General features: G+C 39.9%; 1 pseudogene; it reads left to right on the forward strand.

Annotated features, from left to right (window-relative positions):
- Positions 1-541: 541 nt before the first annotated feature.
- Positions 542-18,280, forward strand: LOC129249893 (putative nuclease HARBI1; annotated as a pseudogene).
- The last annotated feature ends 2,863 nt before the right edge of the window (positions 18,281-21,143 follow it).

Genomic DNA, 21,143 nt, shown 5'->3' on the forward strand with positions numbered 1-21,143 from the left:
TTGAAGAAACTGGCTTGGCGGTGTTTGCTGCTTCTCTAGAAAGCATATTCTCCACAACAGTTAATGGGGCAGGCGAAAAAATGTCAGTTCAAAAGTCTCTATCTTAATAATTTTTGTTATTTTTATATATATTATTACAATTTTAATTCGAATAAGAATCAGAGCGAATAAAAAACACGTCTAACACATTGGGCGAACACATTTGAATGATATTATATTCAATATTTCGTAAGTTATTATCTAAGAGTGACACTACTTTCGTTGTTTTCGGAAAGAATTTCAATTTTTAATGTTCTCTGCGTCTTAATGAGAAAAAACACTGGTCAATCAAAGTAATGGCTTGAAGAGTGTTATTGGGACTCAGAAAAAACAACAAAACGATGATTTGCTAACTTCAAATGTGATTGTAGAGACATCGATGATGTACAACGCAATGGTCGTCCAAATGAGGCGGTAACACTATAAAACATAAAAAAAAATCCACAAAATCGTTTTAAATGATCGAAAAGTGAAATTGCGTTAGTTACCTGACATTGTAATGATGTCAAAAGAACGTATTGGCTTTGTATTGCATGAGCATTTGACTATGAGAAAGCTCTGTTCAAAGACGGCGTTTGCGCAATTTTTGCGTCGATATGTGACAATGGAGGAAACATGGATCGATCACTTCACTCCGGAATCTAGACGATCGTCATTTGAGTGGACAACAACTGGTGAGCCTCATCCAAAGCGACCAAAAGTACAACAATCGGTTGGAACAACATCCTCGGTATTTTGGGATGTACGTGGTGTAATATTAATGAACTATATTGAGAAGGGAAATACCACCAACAGTAAATATTATATAGCGTTATTGGAGCGTTTCAAGGCCGAAACTGTAAAAAAAAATCCGCATATGGCAATAAAAAAATTTGGTTCATCAAGACAACGCACCGCGTCACAAGTCAACCAAAACAATGGCAAAACTACAGGGTCCGATACTCGAAGTGTAACAAATTAAAAACGGCATCAATTTTGTTTGGAAAATTACATTTATTCAATTAAAAGTAAAAAATGTGCGAAAATAATACAAAATCAAGAATCAATTAACTTTCGCTCGATATGACCACCTTTTGTCTTGACAATGGCCTTGAGACGGCCCAGAAAGGAATCGCAAGCTGCTCGAAAATGACTTGCAGGTACTTTGGCCCACTCGCGGACAATGGGTTTTTTCAGCGCCTCGAGACTGGTGAATCTTTTAGTTCGGACCTTGCTCTTCAAAATGGTCCAAGGAGAATAGTCCATTGGATTCGTGTCTGGTGAATTCGAGAGCATTGTGTGGACGTTATGAAGCTCGGAACGTTGTGTTTTAGCCATTCTGCCCACGGCTTTAAAGCAACGTCCAGCATACTTTCCCGATAAAATTTCGCATTTTCCTTGAGGCCAGGCCGTTGTTCGAGCCATTACCTGTGGCATGTGCTGCCTCCTGGTGGCCAATCTATGACTCAAATTCTGATATGAACGGTCGGTCAAATAAACCCTATCGTTTTGGGGGTTTACGAATTGCTTAGTTCGAAAAATTATCTCGTCAGAAAACACAATGTTCTGAAATTGACCGTTTTCGGCTAAGCGAAGCAACTCCTTCGCTCTCTCCAGTCTGACTTGTTGCTGCTTTGGTGATCATGCGCCTATTGGATCTTGTAAGGCTTGACTTTGAGATCATTTTCAGTATGCGGCGGATGCTACTGTTAGATATTTTCAGTTCTTTCGCCATTTGATTGTCACTTCGCCGGGGATTTCGCACAATCGCTTCTTCACTTTTTGAATAATTTCACGTGACGTTGCAGTCTTTTGATGACCACCTCCATGACGATTCGCGATGCTACCAGTATCATTGTAACTGTAGTATGATTATAAGTCGGATATGCCTTAACATTAATATTCATAAACATTTTGTTTTGGTTTTTATTTTATTGTCCACTTATGCATTCACTGTGCTGTGCCGTTTAAATAAAGTATCATATTTCTTAAAAGGTTCATTACTCTTGAAAGTAAACGCAAATATAGCTAACGTAATTATTATATGCGCGGCGCGTGAATGCTAGAATCATATTACACAAGTAAACACCGAAAAATTGTTGTTGGCTTGCATTGATAAAAGTTACTATAAAAACGCTTGTAATTAGTATGTAAGACACAATAAAGAAAATAATCGTTCGCCAAGCTGGATGCCTAGCTTGGAACGATAAACAAATAAATATATTTAACTTCAATAAATATTCTTTCATTACATGGCGATCCTGCCAGCTTGGTGCTAAGATTTTTTTGCACAAGTGGCGGAAAGCTCAAATGCTTATTCCAAAGTCCAGCTTGGTGCTAAGATTTTTTGCACAAGTGGCGGAAAGCATATAATATAATATACTAATACTAATAACAAAGTCCTGGTATTGATCAGCCAAGAAGATCTACCAGTTGCGTGAAGTTCCTGGTCTGGCCAATAGACCAGAAGATAGATGACCACAGAAGGGCCGAAAGCTATCTCCATTGAGGAGTACAGGAGAAGAAACCATTTATTAAAGAAACCAGCCGATCAAGAACCAGTCATCCCAATCATAAAGAAGCCAAAGCGCAGAGGCGGCTATACCCAGCGCATTAAGCGAGAGATTGGATATCTCCTCCGAGAAGTCAACACTCAGCCACCACCACCTTGGAAAAAGGCTTGCTCCATTTGGGAACGCATCTCAAAATTGGAATTCCTGCTGCAGCAGCGTAAGCAAATTAAATAAATAAAAACAAAAAAAACTGTGCGTGTTTCACGCAGGCAGTTAGAGTCTGTAAGCGTTAACCGCTCGAGACAAAAATAATTTTCTTTTTTAAAGTTAAACAACTTTGGCTTCTGTTTGCCTTATAAAAATTTAGGATGAAACTGTAAATGAATATATTAAGCAAAAAAAAAAAAAAATGATTCGGAAAGTCATTTTAAATTATGAAAATGTTTGAATTTGATATAATATACTTTCTAATATGCTTACTCAATAAATGAATTAACTTGAAAAACAAAAAAAAATTTAATCAAATGTAAAAAAAAAAAAAAAAATTTTTCAAAATGTTTATACACACATTGTCGTTTAAAAAAAAAAAAAAAAAAATATATATATATATATATATATAAATAAATAAATATGTAATGTAAAAACAAAATTATATATCCTTACATTATTTGATTTACGGTATAAGGCCCCCAATAGCTAATTTTTTTTTTATCAAAAGTTGATAAACCCAATGCCAATGTAGTAAACGAAGTAGACGTTAATACTGGCTTAAATTTAGTAGAAATTTGCTTAATTATAATCACAGTCGTAACCCTATTAATTAGCATTAAAATTATATGCTATGCATAAAAAAAACAAAATCAAGGAAAAGATAATCACGTCGCGGACGCTTTGTCTCGCATTACAATAAATGACTTAAAAGATAATCACGTCGCGGACGCTTTGTCTCGCATTACAATCAATGACTTAAAGGAAATAAATGAAAAGAATCAAAATTTATACAAAATAGTGACTAGATCAATGTCGAAAAATAACAACAGTCCAACTACACAGCAGCACATTAAAACATATGATAAGCCCAAAATATATGTCCCAATTAATAACACTGACGTCAGGAAATACAATAAATTAAAGATTACACCCACGCGATGTTACATCAAACGAGGAAAATCTATAATGGCATATATAAAAATTGATGACTTATTTGTTAATGGGAAAATTGACTTAGGACAATTCTTCTCTAGGCTCGACGAATTGGCCGACAAATATGGCATTAATAATTTGCAAGTGGCACCTAGCGAGAAAATTTTCGAATTTGTCTCGATAAATGATTTTAAAAATAAGGGCAATATGATATTAAATAAAGTAAAAGTAGCGCTACTGAATGAGGTGACCCAGATCAATGATGCTAAAACTGTAATGGACATTCTAAAAAGATACCACGATGACCCTATAGAAGGCGGTCATTGCGGAATTTTCAGAACACTTATGAAAATTAAAAGACATTACTTCTGGAATAAAATGTCAAAAGATGTTGCTAAGTACGTAAAAACTTGCGAAAAATGCCAAAAAACCAAAATAACAAAGCATTTAAAAAGCCCCATGACTATAACACCAACACCTACAGGTACATTTGATACAGTTATGGTAGACACAATAGGCCCACTACCTACAACAATTAATGGCAATACTTATGCAGTCACAATAATATGCGACATGACAAAATATTTAGTCACGATACCCATCCAAGACAAAAACGCCAAGACAGTGGCGAAAGCAATATTTGAAAAGTTTATTCTTACCTACGGTCCAATGAAGACGTTCATTTCGGACATGGGTACAGAATACAAAAATTCAATACTAACAGAGCTATGTGAATTGCTAAAAATAGAGAAAATTAATTCAACTGCTTACCACCACCAAACATTAGGAGTAATAGAAAGATCACATAAAACTTTCAATCAATACATAAGATCTTACATATCGATTGACAAAAACGACTGGGATGAGTGGCTACAATACTTCACATACTGTTTTAACACCACTCCTTCTACAGTACATGACTATTGTCCGTATGAATTAGTTTTTGGAAAAACACCAAACATGTTTCAGCAGTTCAAAAATGTAGACCAAATTACTCCATTATATAACATAGATAACTACGCTAGAGAAGTAAGATTTAGGCTAGAAGTAGCACATAAAAGAGCTCGCAATATGATAGACATAGCTAAAATTAAGCAAAAAACATTTTATGATAAAAATAGTTTAGATCACAATTTTAGCATAGGCAATTTAGTTTTACTTAGAAATGAAGTGGCCCATAAACTGGAACCCCAATATTGTGGGCCTTATACCATTAAAGCAATAGATGATAAAAATAATGTTACTATAGTCGATAAGTTATCTTTAAAAGAACAAATAGTTCACAAAAATAGGCTTAAGATTTATCAACAATAAGTAGTTTTAAAGACCGGTCTAAACTTAGAAAATTAATACAATATATACATATAAATAAAATTAAGATTACTCTTATGTACATTTTTATTTTAACAATTCAATGTAAAAGAATGTTCATACAAAAAAAGTTGTATGAGCATTCTTCCGAAGAAGGGAGGTGTAGTATGATTATAAGTCGGATATGCCTTAACATTAATATTCATAAACATTTTGTTTTGGTTTTTATTTTATTGTCCACTTATGCATTCACTGTGCTGTGCCGTTTAAATAAAGTATCATATTTCTTAAAAGGTTCATTACTCTTGAAAGTAAACGCAAATATAGCTAACGTAATTATTATATGCGCGGCGCGTGAATGCTAGAATCATATTACACAAGTAAACACCGAAAAATTGTTGTTGGCTTGCATTGATAAAAGTTACTATAAAAACGCTTGTAATTAGTATGTAAGACACAATAAAGAAAATAATCGTTCGCCAAGCTGGATGCCTAGCTTGGAACGATAAACAAATAAACATATTTAACTTCAATAAATATTCTTTCATTACATAACGAGTAATGGTGCGATAAACAAAAACTTTATTTATTTTAAAGTGCGCGAGCTCACGAACAATCGCTGGTTGTGATTTTCTAGCCAAATATAAGGCAATCACACTGTTACGTTTGAAATCCTGAATTACTGATTTTCTTTTTACGCGTTTACTATAAGCAAACTGCTTCCGCGCTTTTGTACACAATACTCTGGACTGTCATTTAGCCAACTTACAGACAGCTATGCCCGTGCATCAGCTGCATGAGCGGTATGAAGTTGGTTTCACTTCGAGTGCCGGGCCCTGTACATGAATTGAATTTCGATCTGTTCAACCATCCACCGTATTCACCAAATTTGGGTCCCAGCAACTACTGGCTGTTCGCAGAAAAAAATTCTCGCGGGTAAGAAATTTCGCTCGAATGAATAGGTTATCGCTAAAACTGAGGCCGATTTCGAGGCAAAAGATAAATCGTTCTATAAAGTTTAGGTTAGGTTAGCCTGGTTGGCAATAAGCCACGCATAGACCTTTTGGTCCCTAGCGATACCAGATGAAGACCGACCACTATGAATACCTAAAGTAGACATCATGTAGGATATCAGCGCTTTTGGGGAATCAGAGCAGAGCTGAGAGATCCGCTTTTGAGACGTCCTCCAGACCATCAAACAATGGGGCTCGCTGGCATTTTAAACGCGTTTTTAATAATGCCGGACAGAAGCACAGAAGGTAATCTAAAGTTTCCTCAACATCCTCTCTGCATTTCCTGCATTGGTCCGTGTTAGCAATCCCTAACTTGTACGCATGAGCAGGCAATAGATTATTTTTAGTTGGCATACCTATGATAGTTCTGCAGTCCTTTCGCGATAGCGTTAATACGAATTGAGTCAGATTTTGATCGTTAGTTCTATATATAACCTTTGCTGTTTTGCATGTGGTCAGATTAGTCCACCTAGCTTCAACTCGCTTTTTCATGTAGTCGTCCATTTCACTGTATATTGTATTTAGCGGTTTTGGTATGTCGTTCTCTTTTTCAAATTGTAGTTTTACAGTACTTTTTGCACTCTCATCTACTATTTCGTTCCCCATAATGCCTTTGTGACCAGGTATCCAATAGATATGCAGCCTACTGTTTGCGGCTAGCCTTTCTATGGTCTCCCGGCTCCGTCGAATATTTGGGCTTAATACAATATTAGCTTATTGCTTTTATTGCAGCTTGACTGTCCACGTATATATATTTATTGTTGAGTTCATTCTTGTTCTTGTGTAGGCTAGCTCCGCGGCTCTCCCCACAGCAAAAACTTCCGCTTGGAAAATACTGCTGTAGTCTGGCTGCTTGATAGGCGGCCTTATCCCTAGTTTTGAGTAGTAAATACCCGTTCCCACTCCGTCTAGAGTTTCAAAGCCGTCTGTATAGATGGGAAAGTCCTATGGCCAGGCTTCATGCCTTTGTGCCATCCCTCCTCTTCAATTGTAGTACGAAACCTTCTCTCCCAATTAAAGTACAGAGTCATGTATTCTATGCAACCTGGGCTCCACTTTCCTATTGAGCTGTGTCCGAAGGCCCTACAGGTGAATACCCCAGCAGCCACTAACCTCCTCGCGGATTTCGCTGCCAGGTTTTCCGCCATAAGGTCAATAGGTGGCATGCTGAGTATCATTTTCAGCGCCGCCGTTGGGGTAGTTTTCATAGCTCCTGTTATGCACAGAGCAGCGGTCGTTGAATCCTTTCCAGTGCCATTAAGTTTGTCAATTTTCTTATAGCAGTCCACCATACTAAGGAAATATCGGTCTAACTACTGCCATGTAGCATCAATGCATCAGAGAGGGTGATGGACCCCAAGTAACGCCCAGAATTATTTTACAGGCGTACAAGGCATTACTGCCATTTTTCACCCTTTCCTCAACATTGTGCTTCCACAGCAATTTACTGTCTAGTATTACTCCGGGGTACCTTGCATGATCTTTGAGAAGTAGTTCGTTGTTGCCCAGCTTCCCAGGGAGGTTCCACGTTGGGACCTTGTACTTCCTGATAAGAAGTATCATGTCCGTTTTTCCTGCGTTTATCCCTAGCCCTGCGCGAGATGTCCACCGTTTTAAGTGTGTTATTCATCACATTACAGATGGTGTCCAGGTACATATGCCATGCATATGCCACTAGTTTTGGTGCCCCTCCGTGAAATTTCGTGAGCAGTTCATTTGCTGCAAATAACCATAATAGCGGCGATAGTACTCCACCTTGCAAAGTGCCTTTGCATGCATACTTGGTAACGCTCGTATAGTTCCATTCCGCCCAGGAAGATAGCTTCGTTCTAGCTAATAGCTGCCTTATCCATAGATAAATCGCGGGCTGCACATTAGGTGACTCTATGCTATTTAAAATAGCATCTTTCGTCACGTTGTTAAATGCCCCTGTTATATCTAGAAATACTCCTAGAGCATACTCCTTATATTCTAACACCTTTTCTTTGTTTAGTACAAGTAAGTGAAGTGCAGTTTCAGTAGATCTGCCTTTAGTGTAAGCGTGCTGCGCCTTGGATAATACGTCCGGCGCAAATGTGTCCAGAATCTTCTCAAACGTTTTCAGGAGAAATGAGATCAGACTAATGCGCCTGTATTCCTTCTTAAACATGGTACCACAAGATGGCTTACCTTTTGGAGCATGGCTGGAAAAATTCCATCTAGTCCTGGCGATTTATATGGGTCGAAATTTTGTATAGCCAATTCTATCTTGTTGGTTGTAATTACGTTCGTCGGTATGTCGTGCACATTATCCCTTCTAGGTTCGAGATCTTTAGTGTCCGCATACCCTAGCAAATGTGTACTGACTAGGTCTTCTAGAGAATCTTCGCAGCTGTCAGCCCACTCCCCGTTAATTTTTCGTATTGTTCTTGGCATAGACGTATTCTTGGATAGCAGTTTTCTAAGTCTTGTCACTTCATTAGTGTCTTCCATGCTGTTACAGAAGTCTTTCTAAGATTCTCTCTTGGCTCTACGTATTTCTTTCTTGTGTTCTTTTAGTAGATCCTTATACTCTTTCCAATAGAACTCATTGTCAGCAACTTTGGCTAACCTATAGAATTCATGTACCCTACGCCTCTGTGCTCCTAATTCCTTGTTCCACCAAGGAGGCTTCACCTTGCGTCTATTATGTGTTGGGGGGCAGGATATTTTGAAGGCTTCACCGAGAGTAGCTGCAAACAATTCAACCCCTTTCTTAAGTGCGACGTGTGACCTGTATTTCCGGGGTATCTTTGGTGTTTTTAATAGTATATCCCTACATAAGTCCCACTTCGTATTCTTAGGATTTCTAAAGGATATAAATTTGTTTTTTGAGCGGAATATAACCTGAAACCATTCCTGTACCATAACATGGTTGCTTGTGTAGAGTGTTAAATGAAGTACATTCTTCGAGGTTGGTAACATATCTTGGTTCTTCACCTCTATTAGCTATTTCTAGGCTGGTTGGTTGGTTGGTTAAAGTGGTGATTCTTCCAGAATCCAACTAGAGCTTCCGCACCATTTTGTTGCCACATCCTTGTTACCAACTTGTTTAATGGTTATTTACGGCATGCCTATATCCAGTCTGTACGGTATAAGAACCTTATTAGGTTGTTGACCTCTAAGCCAGATAGTTGTTCGAATTCTGGAACAGCAGTCGGCCCAAGGTTAACATTCTGTCCCTCCATAGGGCAGGGCATTCACAGAGGAAATGGAAGATTGCCTCCTTTTTCTCCGGTTGTTTACAACTGTGACAGTATGTATTATGAGGGATACCCATTTTGGCTGCTTGTTCTCCGATAGACCAAAGGCCGGTTATGACTGCCGTTAGTCTCCAAGCGTCCCGTCGTTTCATGTTTATCAATGCCGACGATTGCTTGGGGTTGCAGGTGGGCCCTAACGTTCTGCTAATTTTGCATTTCATCAGGTCTTTCCACCTATCCGCGATTCGATTTATTTTTGGGAAATTGCATTCTTGACTGCACCTAATGGTGTGAATACCGGTTCTGCAAGAATGTTATTCATGGCAAATCCTCCCCTGGCCAGTTCTTCTGCTTTTTCGTTACCTTCTATGCTGCGATGTCCCGGGACCCAGATTGAGGTGACTTTATGGTTTTCGCTCAAGGTGGTAAGTCCTACTTTGTTCCACCACTTTAGAGATTGTAGTAGCCGAACCCAGTGCCTGGATTGCAGCTTGGATTTCCGAAAGAATAACGATATTGCCCTTAAAAGAGAAATCTGCGATTAGTAGCCTACAGGCTTGCCCAATTGCCAGTACTTCCACCTGGAAGACACTGCTGGTACTAAGAAGACGCACAGATTTCTCAATTTTAAGTCTGTGGGAATATATACCAGCTCTAACACCGCAGCCCATTTTACTGCCATCCGTATAGACTGTAGTCTCGAAATTGTTTAAAGAGAATCCCTTATTCCATTCTTCCTTAGATGGAAAGAGAGTGGCAAAATTCGTATTGAATGTTACCGTCGGGATGATCTAGTCAGTTCTCACCGAGATTAACTGAGTTTGTCGCAATAATAGACTAGCATGACCATACGTTTTTCCTTTCCAGCGACCCGCTTCATTTAACCTAAATGCATGGTTGCCGTCTTCTTAATATGTAGGTCAATTGGAATAACGTGTGTCAGTGCATTGAGAGCCTCTCTAGGACATGATCTGATTGCACCGACCGTTATTGCATACGCTGATCTTTGCATTCTGCCGAGTAATTTGGTATTGTACTCTCTCCCTAGAGCCTTCCACCAAACTACCGAGCCATACGATAAAATAGGTCGTATAACCGTCTTATACAGCCATAATGTATGCTTAGGTTGAAGACCCCATCTTCTTCCAAGCATACGTTTACAGGCATATAAAGCAATTTCTGCCTTCCTTACCCGTTCTTCAACATTTAATTTCCAGTTAAGTTTGGAGTTCAGAATTACCCCTAAGTACTTTGCGCGGGATGATAGTGAGAGAGTTTGTCTGTTAATATATCTGGTGGTGAAAAGTATAAGTTCTGTTTTACGCGTATTTAGACATAGGCCACAACCTGTAGCCTAAGAGTTAAGCCCGCCTAACGCCCTTTGGATGATCCCACTGATCGTATTAGGACACAGTCCTGACGCCATTAACACCACATCGTCAGCGTACGCCACCGCTTTTACCCCACCTCTATTAAGTTTTGTCAAGACTTTGCTAATAACGCATAACCAGAGTAGAAGAAGTGGAGACAATACTCCCCCCCTGTGGAGTGTCCTGTAGACCTTCTTGGTTATGCTGATATTACCCATATTAGCTTTGATGATCTTGGTTTCTAGCATAGAGATGACCCAATTACTGATGCTATTGTCCACCTTTAAGTTTATCAACGCCCGTTGGATGGCATCTGTACTAACATTGTCTGTCTCCGTAGATTTGCCTTTAAGGTACGCATGTTGTGCAGTTGATATACCAGAGCTCTCCAAAGAGTTTCTGAGATATATATCCAAAAGTCTTTTAAAAGTTTTTAACAGGAAAGACGAAAGACTTATTGGCCAATAGTCCTTTGCTGATTCATGTCCCCTTCTGCTTATTTTTGGAATGAAGACGACCTTGACTAGTTTCCAACTATCTGGAATATGACCTAGGTTTAAACACGCTTTAAAAATTTCCTCTAGCCATGGTAGGATACAGTCCAAGGTTTCCTGTAACATCTTTGGAATGATCCCATCTGGCCCCGGAGATTTAAAAGGTGAGAAAAATTTAATTGCCCACGCAACTTTCTCCTTGGTAATTATTTCTATTGCAAGCTTCTGTGGATTATATTGGCTCCACCTGATATTTCCCCTCCCAATTTCGAGGAAGCTGCACCCCGGGAAATGCGTGTTTAGCAGAAGTTCTAGCGATTCTTCTGTTGTAGCAGTCGAAGTACCATCAGGCTTCTTGGCCCAAGAAGCCATTGAATGATCTCTGGAAAGAACACGGCTAAGCCTAGCAGAATCCCTGTTGGATTCGATTGACGAACAAAATTCGCTCCAGCTCTCTTTCTTGGCGGCCCTAATTGCCTTCTTGTACTGTCTCCGACTCCCTCTGTACAATTCCCAATTTCCTGTCGAGTAGCTGGGGTTGAACGTTGATCAATGTTTTTCCCTTGGTTTTGAGAGCTCACTGCTCCACCAAGGAGGGTGTGATTTTTTGCTAAATTTTATGGGGCACACATACGCCGATCATAAATCGAAAAAAATATGTGTAATATCAGCAGAGAAACTATCTTCTTGAAGGTAGATAATCGGTTTATCAAATAACAGACAGACGCCAGAATTTTCACAGCGTTTGGTGCCTGAGCTTTGTTCATTGGAACCTAGTCATTATTTTAACCATACATCTTTGTTCTCGTCAATCTTATATTTCCATGTGTAATGGTTACCTTATTATAACAATATATTTTTTTAGTTCCATGACAAGATTGCACTCCAAGTGAGGATTTTTAAGTCCTAGTAAAACGTATTTCTTTTTTACTAAAATTTAGCAAACAATATTGTTTTTAAATATGTGTCAGACCTTGTCAAGTAAAATTGTTAGTGTGATCATAATAATTGGACCCTTGTCAAATATAAACGGTAATAAAATTGTCCCCGCTTGTCCACAATTTTTTTTCTCAGTTCTAAAAGTATGCACTACAAAAACAGGTTTCTTGGCGAAGATCACTTGTTCTCTCTTGTATGACAATTTTTTTTATATCGCCTATAAAGACAGAAATAATGTCTTTACATATGTTCCTAAAAGATTTATCCATGAAACAAAAGATGTGACAAAATGGAGCTACTAAAAGCACACTTTACGGCTTACTATGGTAGACGGAAAAGTCTGCAACGCAGCTACAGATACAACATCCACTATGCGGTGCTACATATGTATGTAACCAAACTCCGAAAGATTTTAATAAGCTGAAGAGAAACAACTCAGATAAATAACGAGGCACTCAAATTTGGCCTCTCGGTCCTCCATGCTAGAATTCATTTCTTCGAGTCCCTATTGCATTTATCGTATAAGCTAACATTAAAAAATGGCAAGCACGAACAAAAGAAGCGAAAAAAATGTTGCAGGAAATCAAAGAAAAAATTCAAAAACGTTTCAGAGAAGAAATGGGTCTCCTTGTTGACATTCCGAAAGCCGGTTATGGTAACACCAACGATGGCAATACGTCAAGAAGATTTTTTGAAGGCCCAGAAACCTCTTCTCGGATCACTGGAATTAATCAAGAGCGATTAAGAGTTATTTTAGAAGTTATTTCAAGCGGCTACGATGTAGATCCTGTTAAGTTTGATGAATACGCATAAATTACAGCAAAACTTTACACAGATTTGTCTGACTGGCACCCAATGTCATACACGGTGCCATGGTGATCACTCATGCCAACTGGACAGCTATCAGAAGAGGCAGCCGAGGACAGAAATAAACACTTGCGAAAATACCGCCTGGATATTTCCCGAAAATTTTCTAGAGCATAGTGCAACAAAGTTTTTCTGAACAGGTTGTTACTAACATCTGACCCATTCTTGAGCTGCACTAGCAAAAAGAAAAATAAAAGAAAAGAAAAGCCGTTTTCTGAAGAGGCAAATAAACTCCTGATTCCGGGTACACCAACAATGGACGAAGATTATGTCACAGTTTATTCAAATACTAGAAAAAAAATTCATGAACTATTAATTATATGCCGTTTATCAATAACTTACAAAGTAAGTGTGAAATAGATATATTGTTTATTTAAATGATCATTTTTCTTTATTTTTGTTTTATTATCGTGAAATATATTGCCATTATGATTCATAAACGTGTTTTATTAATAAATGTATTTGAAAAAAGCACTTAATAATTTTGACCGGTTTTTGGACTGAAATACTCCTATGTGGGGCAGGACGTTTTGTAGGCCCTGCTAAATGCCGTCTCCAGTGTTGTAACCCTACTCTCAAGCTTTTCGGTGAGAGTGATTTGGTGGATGGGAATATCTCCTATCCTTTTATTTACTATGTTTCTGAAACTCTTCCAGTTGGTTCTTAGTGGATTTCTATACTGTAAGGGCGGATCACCATCAAGATCCAAATCGTACAAGATCCAGCTGTGATCCTGCACAAGTTTACGGGCTTCCTCAGGCGGTGCTGGTCTCTCATGTGCCATGTATACATATAGAGGCACGTGTTATTCTGACTCCGTCAGTGGCTTCCACCTCAACAGCCGTCACATCCTGTGAACTATATAATGGAATTAAAAATGTGTTTAAGTGTTTTTTTAGCTAAAATACATGTTCTGGGATTACCTTCTATCCATTTATAGTATTATATATTAGATATTGTAGTTTTCCCCAGTGAACCATTTCACCTCGGTGCTCACTACCCAGGGTTCCTGAAATAAGGCGATGTCCACATCCGCCTCCGCCAGGAGAACAGTTATGTTGTCCGTTGCAGTCTGTAAATGCTGAAGATTAATTTGGACAACCTTTAAACCCATGTTTATTGGTTTCCTTTTTCGGACTCGGTGTCACGTAGCTGCATGCCAGTCAGCAGTTCGTTGGAATCATCGACCTCATCCTGCTCCTCTTCCAGGTTCGCAGAATATCTGGCTGGGCCTTCCTAATTCCAAATCGTTTTTCCACTATCTCCAGTGGTCCCAGACTCTCTTCTGTAATTAGAAGAAGGAAGGACATGCTGTGCCTTTGCGGAGCCTCCGCTTTGATGATCGACCAATCGGTCATCGGCAACGAGCGATTATGCGCCTGAAGGTAGGCGATTAATTGATTCGCTTCAAACTCCATGTTTGGTACCCAGATGCGAGCCCTCGGCCTTCGTGGAATCTCGCCAGCCGGAATAAGCTTGAGTTTCAAACCTTCCCAGCTGTTCTGGATTTTGCCAATCACGTTTGTCAGAAAATGCAGTGAGAATTGGTCATCGCATTTAATTGCACAGTAACCGCGGACTACCTCCACCGAATCGAAACCTGGTGATTGGCCCTCCGGGTTCGCCATGACATGGTGAACGACTATGCGAGACAACTGTGCCTCAATCTCTGACCACTTGTCAAGCACTGGTTTTCCGCGGTTATAGGTTTCATCTACAAATGCCATTTGAAGATGGTCCCGTGCCACCTGACTGCTTTTTAGGTGCGTCTATCCCTTTCTCCTGTCTATCTGTTTGCTTGTCCTGTGGTTTTGCCCGCGTGTTCGTTTTTTTATCAGTCCGTGCTGCCGTTGCGTCCGTATGTTTTCCAGTCATTTTGTCCGTTTGTTTCGTGTTTGTTTTTCCGTCATCCGAATTGTTATTTTTTTGTTAGAGCATTTCCTCTGGTTCCTACGGCCACCTGCATCGCCAAGGGAGCTATATCCGGGGAAATATCCGGTCGACCATGGCAGCGCCCCATACCATGGTAAGACCACCGTTACCAGCTGAGGCGGCCTGATATCAGGAGAGCTCCGTTCGAAGACAGACTTATGTAGTCCCCCGGCTGCCAAACCCACCTAATAGGCACGGGTCGCATCACACCTTGGGTTGAAGGAGCTTTTTTAACGAAGTTTACGTCTTCGACCTGTGTGGTTCACGGGAGACCTACTCTCCTACCTTCCATATCTGGGAGGCGTTCCCCTGTCCACTAATCTGAAGAATATAGTTAAATAGTGACTGACGGTCGTTTATGTCAGCGCTACCCCAGACCGTGTGATGAACGTTTGCGTCAGTTCCTACCACCGGAGCGTGCTTCGTTCTGGCAGCTATTTCTACGAGCTTCCGAAGTTCTGTCTGTGGTGCTTCTTTATCATATCGCATATAGCAAGACCAAAAGAGTAACGTCTCATCTTTTCACCCCTCCAGCGCTCCCACTGTCAGATCGTTTGAACAGAGATTATGATCAATATAAGAACATATACTTTTTTTAACCTTTATCGCTATTCTTACCTTATTTCTTGCAATCGGGATGTAGGTGTTGTAGTTATGTGACTTTAGACTGGAGACTAGGTTTCCCGATGCTAGCCATGGTTCCTGGACCAGAGCCACATCGTAGCCGACTATCTCTATGTTAAGCAGGAGCTCGGCTGAGGCGTTCTTACTTTTGTGGAGGTTTATCTGAAGGACCTTCAGCATCTGGCCTCAGTACCTTCTCGGGGTTGGATACTTCCTCCAGCTCACCCCTCTCCACTTCCTGTATATTGAGGGAGACTTCCCGGATCTCTTATGCACCGAGATCCTTTTCCACCTCCCCCGCAGCGAGCGTGTTTTGGTTGTCATCTGTCGGGTTGCGCTTTTTGAGACGAAGGTGCACGCTACCAACTCCCCAAGCCATCCTCCCGAATCGTGCGTAAAGCAGGTCTTCTACCGGCTTGCTGATTTAGATAATGTAGTCTTGGCCTCCATCCGCAGTTGCTGGTTTTGCCACGCTCAACACTTTCCAGTCGCCTGTCGGCACGTCCGTGTTTTGTCTCTGTAGTAGTCGGTGTGGCTTTGCTATTGAGGGAATGCAGTTGCGATCAAGTGATGCACCCTCCCATAGGCCTTGAAGCGTTTGTACTGCTTCTCTTAACCATGTGAGCGTGGGGTCATTCTTACATTTTATAGCTTTGACAGCGCTGAACCACCCTGCTCCGTCAAATTCTGGCATGGGTGTGTTCTACTCTGCGTCCATTTTGGTAAATAGGGTTTTCAATAGCTTTATTTCCATTACCCTCTACCGTTCCTGCGGCATTCGCCCCAGCTGGTCACTACGGTCAGTGAGTACCACTATGAGATGTTTCCTGGCGATTTCACTGGCCGCTGCTTTCGAAGTCGTAGGTCTTTCGTTGCTCAACACCAGCAGCGCCGTCAGAATTGGGAAAGACCTCTCAGAGCCGTTTGATACCAACCGAGGTTTCAGACAGGGTGACTCGCTGTCGTGTAAATTCTTTAAACTTATGTTGAAGAGGATCGTACGAGCCGCAGAACTTAATCGCTCAAGCACAGTATTTTATAAGAGGGTACAATTGTTGGCGTATGCCGAATATATTGACATCATCGGCCTTAACAACCGCGCTTTTAAAGCGACAAAGGACAAAACGAAGTACCTCCGGTCTTCAAACAAACAGTCGGCGCAATCGCGTATCGGCACCCATGTCGCTGTTGACAGTTATAATTTTGAGGTTGTAAAAGTCTTGGTGTATTTAGGAACCAGCATTAACACCGATAACAATGTCAGCCTTGAAATCCAACGTAGAATCTCTCTTGCGAACAAGTGCTACTTTGGACTAAGTAGGCAACTGAGCAGTAAAGTCCTCTCTCGACGAACAAACTAACACCCTACAAAGCTCTCATCATGCCCGTCCTAGCGTATGGCCCAGAAGCATGGACGATGACAACATACGATGAAGCGATGAAGCTTGGAGTGTTTGAGAGAAAGATTCTGCGTAAGATTTTTGGACCTTTGCACGTTGGCAGTGGCGAATATCGCAGGCGATGGAACGATGAGCTGTATGAGCTTTACGACGACATAAACATAGCGCAGCGAATAAAGATCCAGCGGCTACGTTGGCTGGGTCATGTTGTTCGAATGGATACAAACGCTCCGGCTCTGAAAGTATTCGATGCGGTACCAGCTGGTGGTAGCAGAGAAAAAGGAATGCCTCCTCTGCGTTGGAAAGGTCAGGTGGAGAAGTACTTGGCTTCACTTGGTGTGTCCAACTTGCGTGGGTTAGCACGAGAAAGAAACGACTGGCGCGCTTTGTTAAACTCGGCCAAAATCGCGTAAGCGGTTATCGCGCCAATTAAAAAGAAGAAGAATAAGAAGGACGCATTTATTTTTGTGCTGGACAAAATTAAGGATAAATTTCATTTCCGCCAGTCATCATCTATAATGCCAATGCCAATTCTAAAATTGTGTTGTGCGCTAAGATTTTTTGCACATGACAGTTACCAACAACCAGTGGGTAATGAATTTCAGTTGGGTTTTGCTCAGCCCATAGTTTCGTTTATTTTAAAGATGATACTATCCATTTTGGAAACTGAAATTTGCAGTGTCCGGATAAGCACAGAAATGACTGAAGAGTAGAAGCAACAAGCAAGGAGCAAACATTTCTCTAGATCGGGAATACCAAATGTGATTGCAATTTATGTCCCCACTGGAAACAAACACCTTTATCTGAATAGAAAAGGGAGTTTCAGCATAAATGCGATGATTGTGAGTTTTTAAGAAATAATTACTTTAACATTGAAAAAGAATTTGTAAGGTAAATTACAGGTTTGTCGTCATGAAATGAACATTCGGTTTATGGATGCGAGATTTGCTGGTTCTACAACGATTCATTCGTGTGGAACAATAGTTCGTTAAAATTATATTTAGAGGACATGCATCAACGTGGAGATCACAACTCTAACAATAAAATCAATGTTATTACATTGCTATTTTAAAAAATCACTCACTTGCAGGTGATTCTGGATATCCACTCAGTCCTTATTTACAGACACCCTTCCGCCAAGCAAAAAATATTCAACAAGCAGCACGCGAAAGCTGAAAACGTGGTTAAACGCATGATTCCAGTTCTGAAATGCCACTTTCGATGGGTATTCAGTGATCGAAAAATGCGATTCAATCCTGCTAAACTGGCAACACTTATACACATATGCTGTGCTTCACACAACGTTTGTAAGAAATTTAGAATCAGGGATCCAGATGAAGTTGAAATTTTTACTGAATCCTATGTACCATTAGACCCAATCAATGAAAATACCATTGATGTTTTGCTGATGTTTTGTTGTAGGATGAATTATTGAATAAATTCAAAACCATTTACCTTACTTTTTGTGGTCTAAATTAAAAAATAAACAAAGTTTCTGAAAAATATAAAGCATTTAAATTTTCTTCCTTTTTCCTTTCCTCTTTTATTTCCAATAATATTAATTTCTCTTTTTTCTCGTAAAATTTTCTAGTATATCAAGCTATTTCTGCTATTTGGCAATTTTACGGCAAATGATGTCTTGGGCTCCGGACTGTTTCTCTACCAGGGGCCTTTCCGCGTAATTTTCTTTTTCACTTTCCATATTTCTTCCGAATGAGGAGCCTGTAGGATTGACTAATTTTTGCAGGTAGAGCAAGTAGAAAGTTACGGTTTCACAAAGTAAGTTAATTCTTACTGTTTAGTAAAAAATCTTGAGCTTAGCTTATAGCACATCCACTTTATTCCACGTCCAAATTAAAAGAGAGCGACAAATGGGCGAACATTAAACAGCAAAATAAAGAATAGACAATAGCAAAGGAAAAAGACAGAGTAATTCAAATGACATAGTTTAAATAACTTCATAATCTTAGACACTTACCATAGTCCACTCGTATCCACTTCGCATTGGAGGACCAATGGCCTTAAGTTCGGTGGCGAACTCGTCCCACAGTTCTGCTCTGTGTTTTAGTTAAGCCGAAACTTTCTATTCCTCTGGCTACGTCTGGGGTTTTTTTCATTACTTCTACCAACTTTTGTAAGTGCTACGCTGTTGTCCATTTTGTATTGAAAATTATAATATATTTTATTGAATAGATTATATGTACATAAGATTAAAGTTAAGGTAAATGACTGAAGTACCGCACTGGAGCTCCCAAGTAGCAATAAAGCGCTGTTTTGATACCATTATGAGACCTACAATAAGAAGATATCTACTGCCAACAAGAGCTGTTGATGTAAAATGCTACCATGTCCCTTGAGGGATTACCTCCAGAGGCCAACCTCCTTTAACCTGATTGCACTTTGAGCTGCAATGGAAAGAACTTAAAAGTCGATGAGTAGTAAAGTTAAACCCTTTTATTAGGTAATCAATGTATCTAGAGGCGTATTTTATGAAACGCAAAAGTGTATCCCAATCATCATTTTCCCAATTGAGAATCTCAAATAGTTGCGAATTTTTTAAGGTAAATTTTCCGGAAAAGACTTTTCTATATTCTCTTAATATGGGCAGCGTACCAGGAAATGTGCTATGTTTTCAAGCTCGCCTAAATTACACATTGAGCAAGTTTTATTTTCTGTGTCAAATCTGTTGTTATTTAAAATTACCATGTCACTTCTAGCCCTCATTATCCACATGCTTGATTCTATGTCATATTTTTTTAAATAAACCAGACCTTATAACCAATCTTATTCCTTTTATATCCTACAAGTACTTAAGGCTTTTTGTATGTACACATTAATTCTTGCCTAGTTGTGGTTTGTTAAAAGCAATTTTGCATCTTCTATCCAGCTTTCTGATTGTATGTTATCTCGCCAGATGACATCGTTTTTACTAAACAAGTTCTTTAAATCTCTAATCCAGAAGACTTCTTTCTTAATAACAATTTTGGATAGATAATGTGGCAGCCGATTCTCTGTGTACATAAACAAACTGCAATACATGCAGTCCTTTGCACCCTCCCCAGTTTAGTGATACTATAGCCCTTCCGACGAGATTTCAACCAAACCAGGCATCCATACGTTAAAATTGGCAGAACCACTACGTTGTACATCCCCGGCACGACCTGTGGGTTGAGTTCCCAGTTTTTGCTATAGATTTCTATTAACAGGTGGCTATACTGGCCTTCTTTACCCGATTTTCAATGTGTAGCTTCCAATGGAGATTGGAGTCAGGTATCGTTCCAAAATACCTAAATTTCGATTAAAATGGGAGAACGTGGTTGTTTAATTTGGGAAGTATAACATGCGGAGGTTTATATTTTCTGGTAAATAGCACCAGCTCCGTTTTGTCAGAGTTGGCTCGGAGGCCGAAACTGCAGCTTAGCGACTGAGTGCAACCAGTAACCTTTCCTAAATCTCAGGCATGACTGAGGGAAACCACCCCCATTACCCTTAGGACCAAGTCATCGGCGTATGCTACTACCTTAACCCCACCTTTGTTTAGCATTTTCAAAACTAGTGGTGCAGCCAAGCAGGGACAAGATCCAGAGACAGATAGGTTCTTGCACTTCTAGTCCAAAATCCGAAAAACGGCTCAGGGAGATCTGCTATTTCAACTTAGCGAGTCTTTTGAGAAAAATACCTCTAAATTTCAAGATGCAGAGGGGCAAATTTTAGGTGGAAAAGCAGGGGTGAAAAAACTCACAGATATCACACAGTTGGAAATCCGTGACATTGATGATGTTACAACTCATGACGAAATCTGTCAAGCCGTTAATGACATCCTCGCTAATGTTAACCTAGAGCCGTCAAACATTCGATCTTTGCGTAAAGCATACGGTGGCAACCAAACAACTTCTGTGACACTACCTACGGACTGTGGGATGAAACTAATTAGCATCGGGAAATACGTATAGGTTGGGTTGTTTGTCGCATTCGTAAAAAAGTTCAACCCCAGCTATGCTTCAAGTACCTTGAACCTGGGCACACTTCCAGATATTGTACGAGGAATGACGCTTTCAAAGACGCTTGTTTTAAGTGTGGTGAAAAAGGTCACCTTTCTAAAAAGTGCACCGATTCCCCATAATGCTTATTATGCATTAAGAATAATGCTACCCATATTGGTCATTACACTGGGAGTAGCGAATGCCCTATTTATCTCGAAGCCTTACAAAATCTTAGGAAATAATGAAAGTTTTACAACTCAACTTAAATCATTGGAACTTAACGTTGATGTAGCGGTACTCAGCGAACCTTACAAG

Source organism: Anastrepha obliqua, chromosome 6 (assembly GCF_027943255.1).
Source record: "Anastrepha obliqua isolate idAnaObli1 chromosome 6, idAnaObli1_1.0, whole genome shotgun sequence".
NCBI lineage: Eukaryota > Metazoa > Arthropoda > Insecta > Diptera > Tephritidae > Anastrepha > Anastrepha obliqua.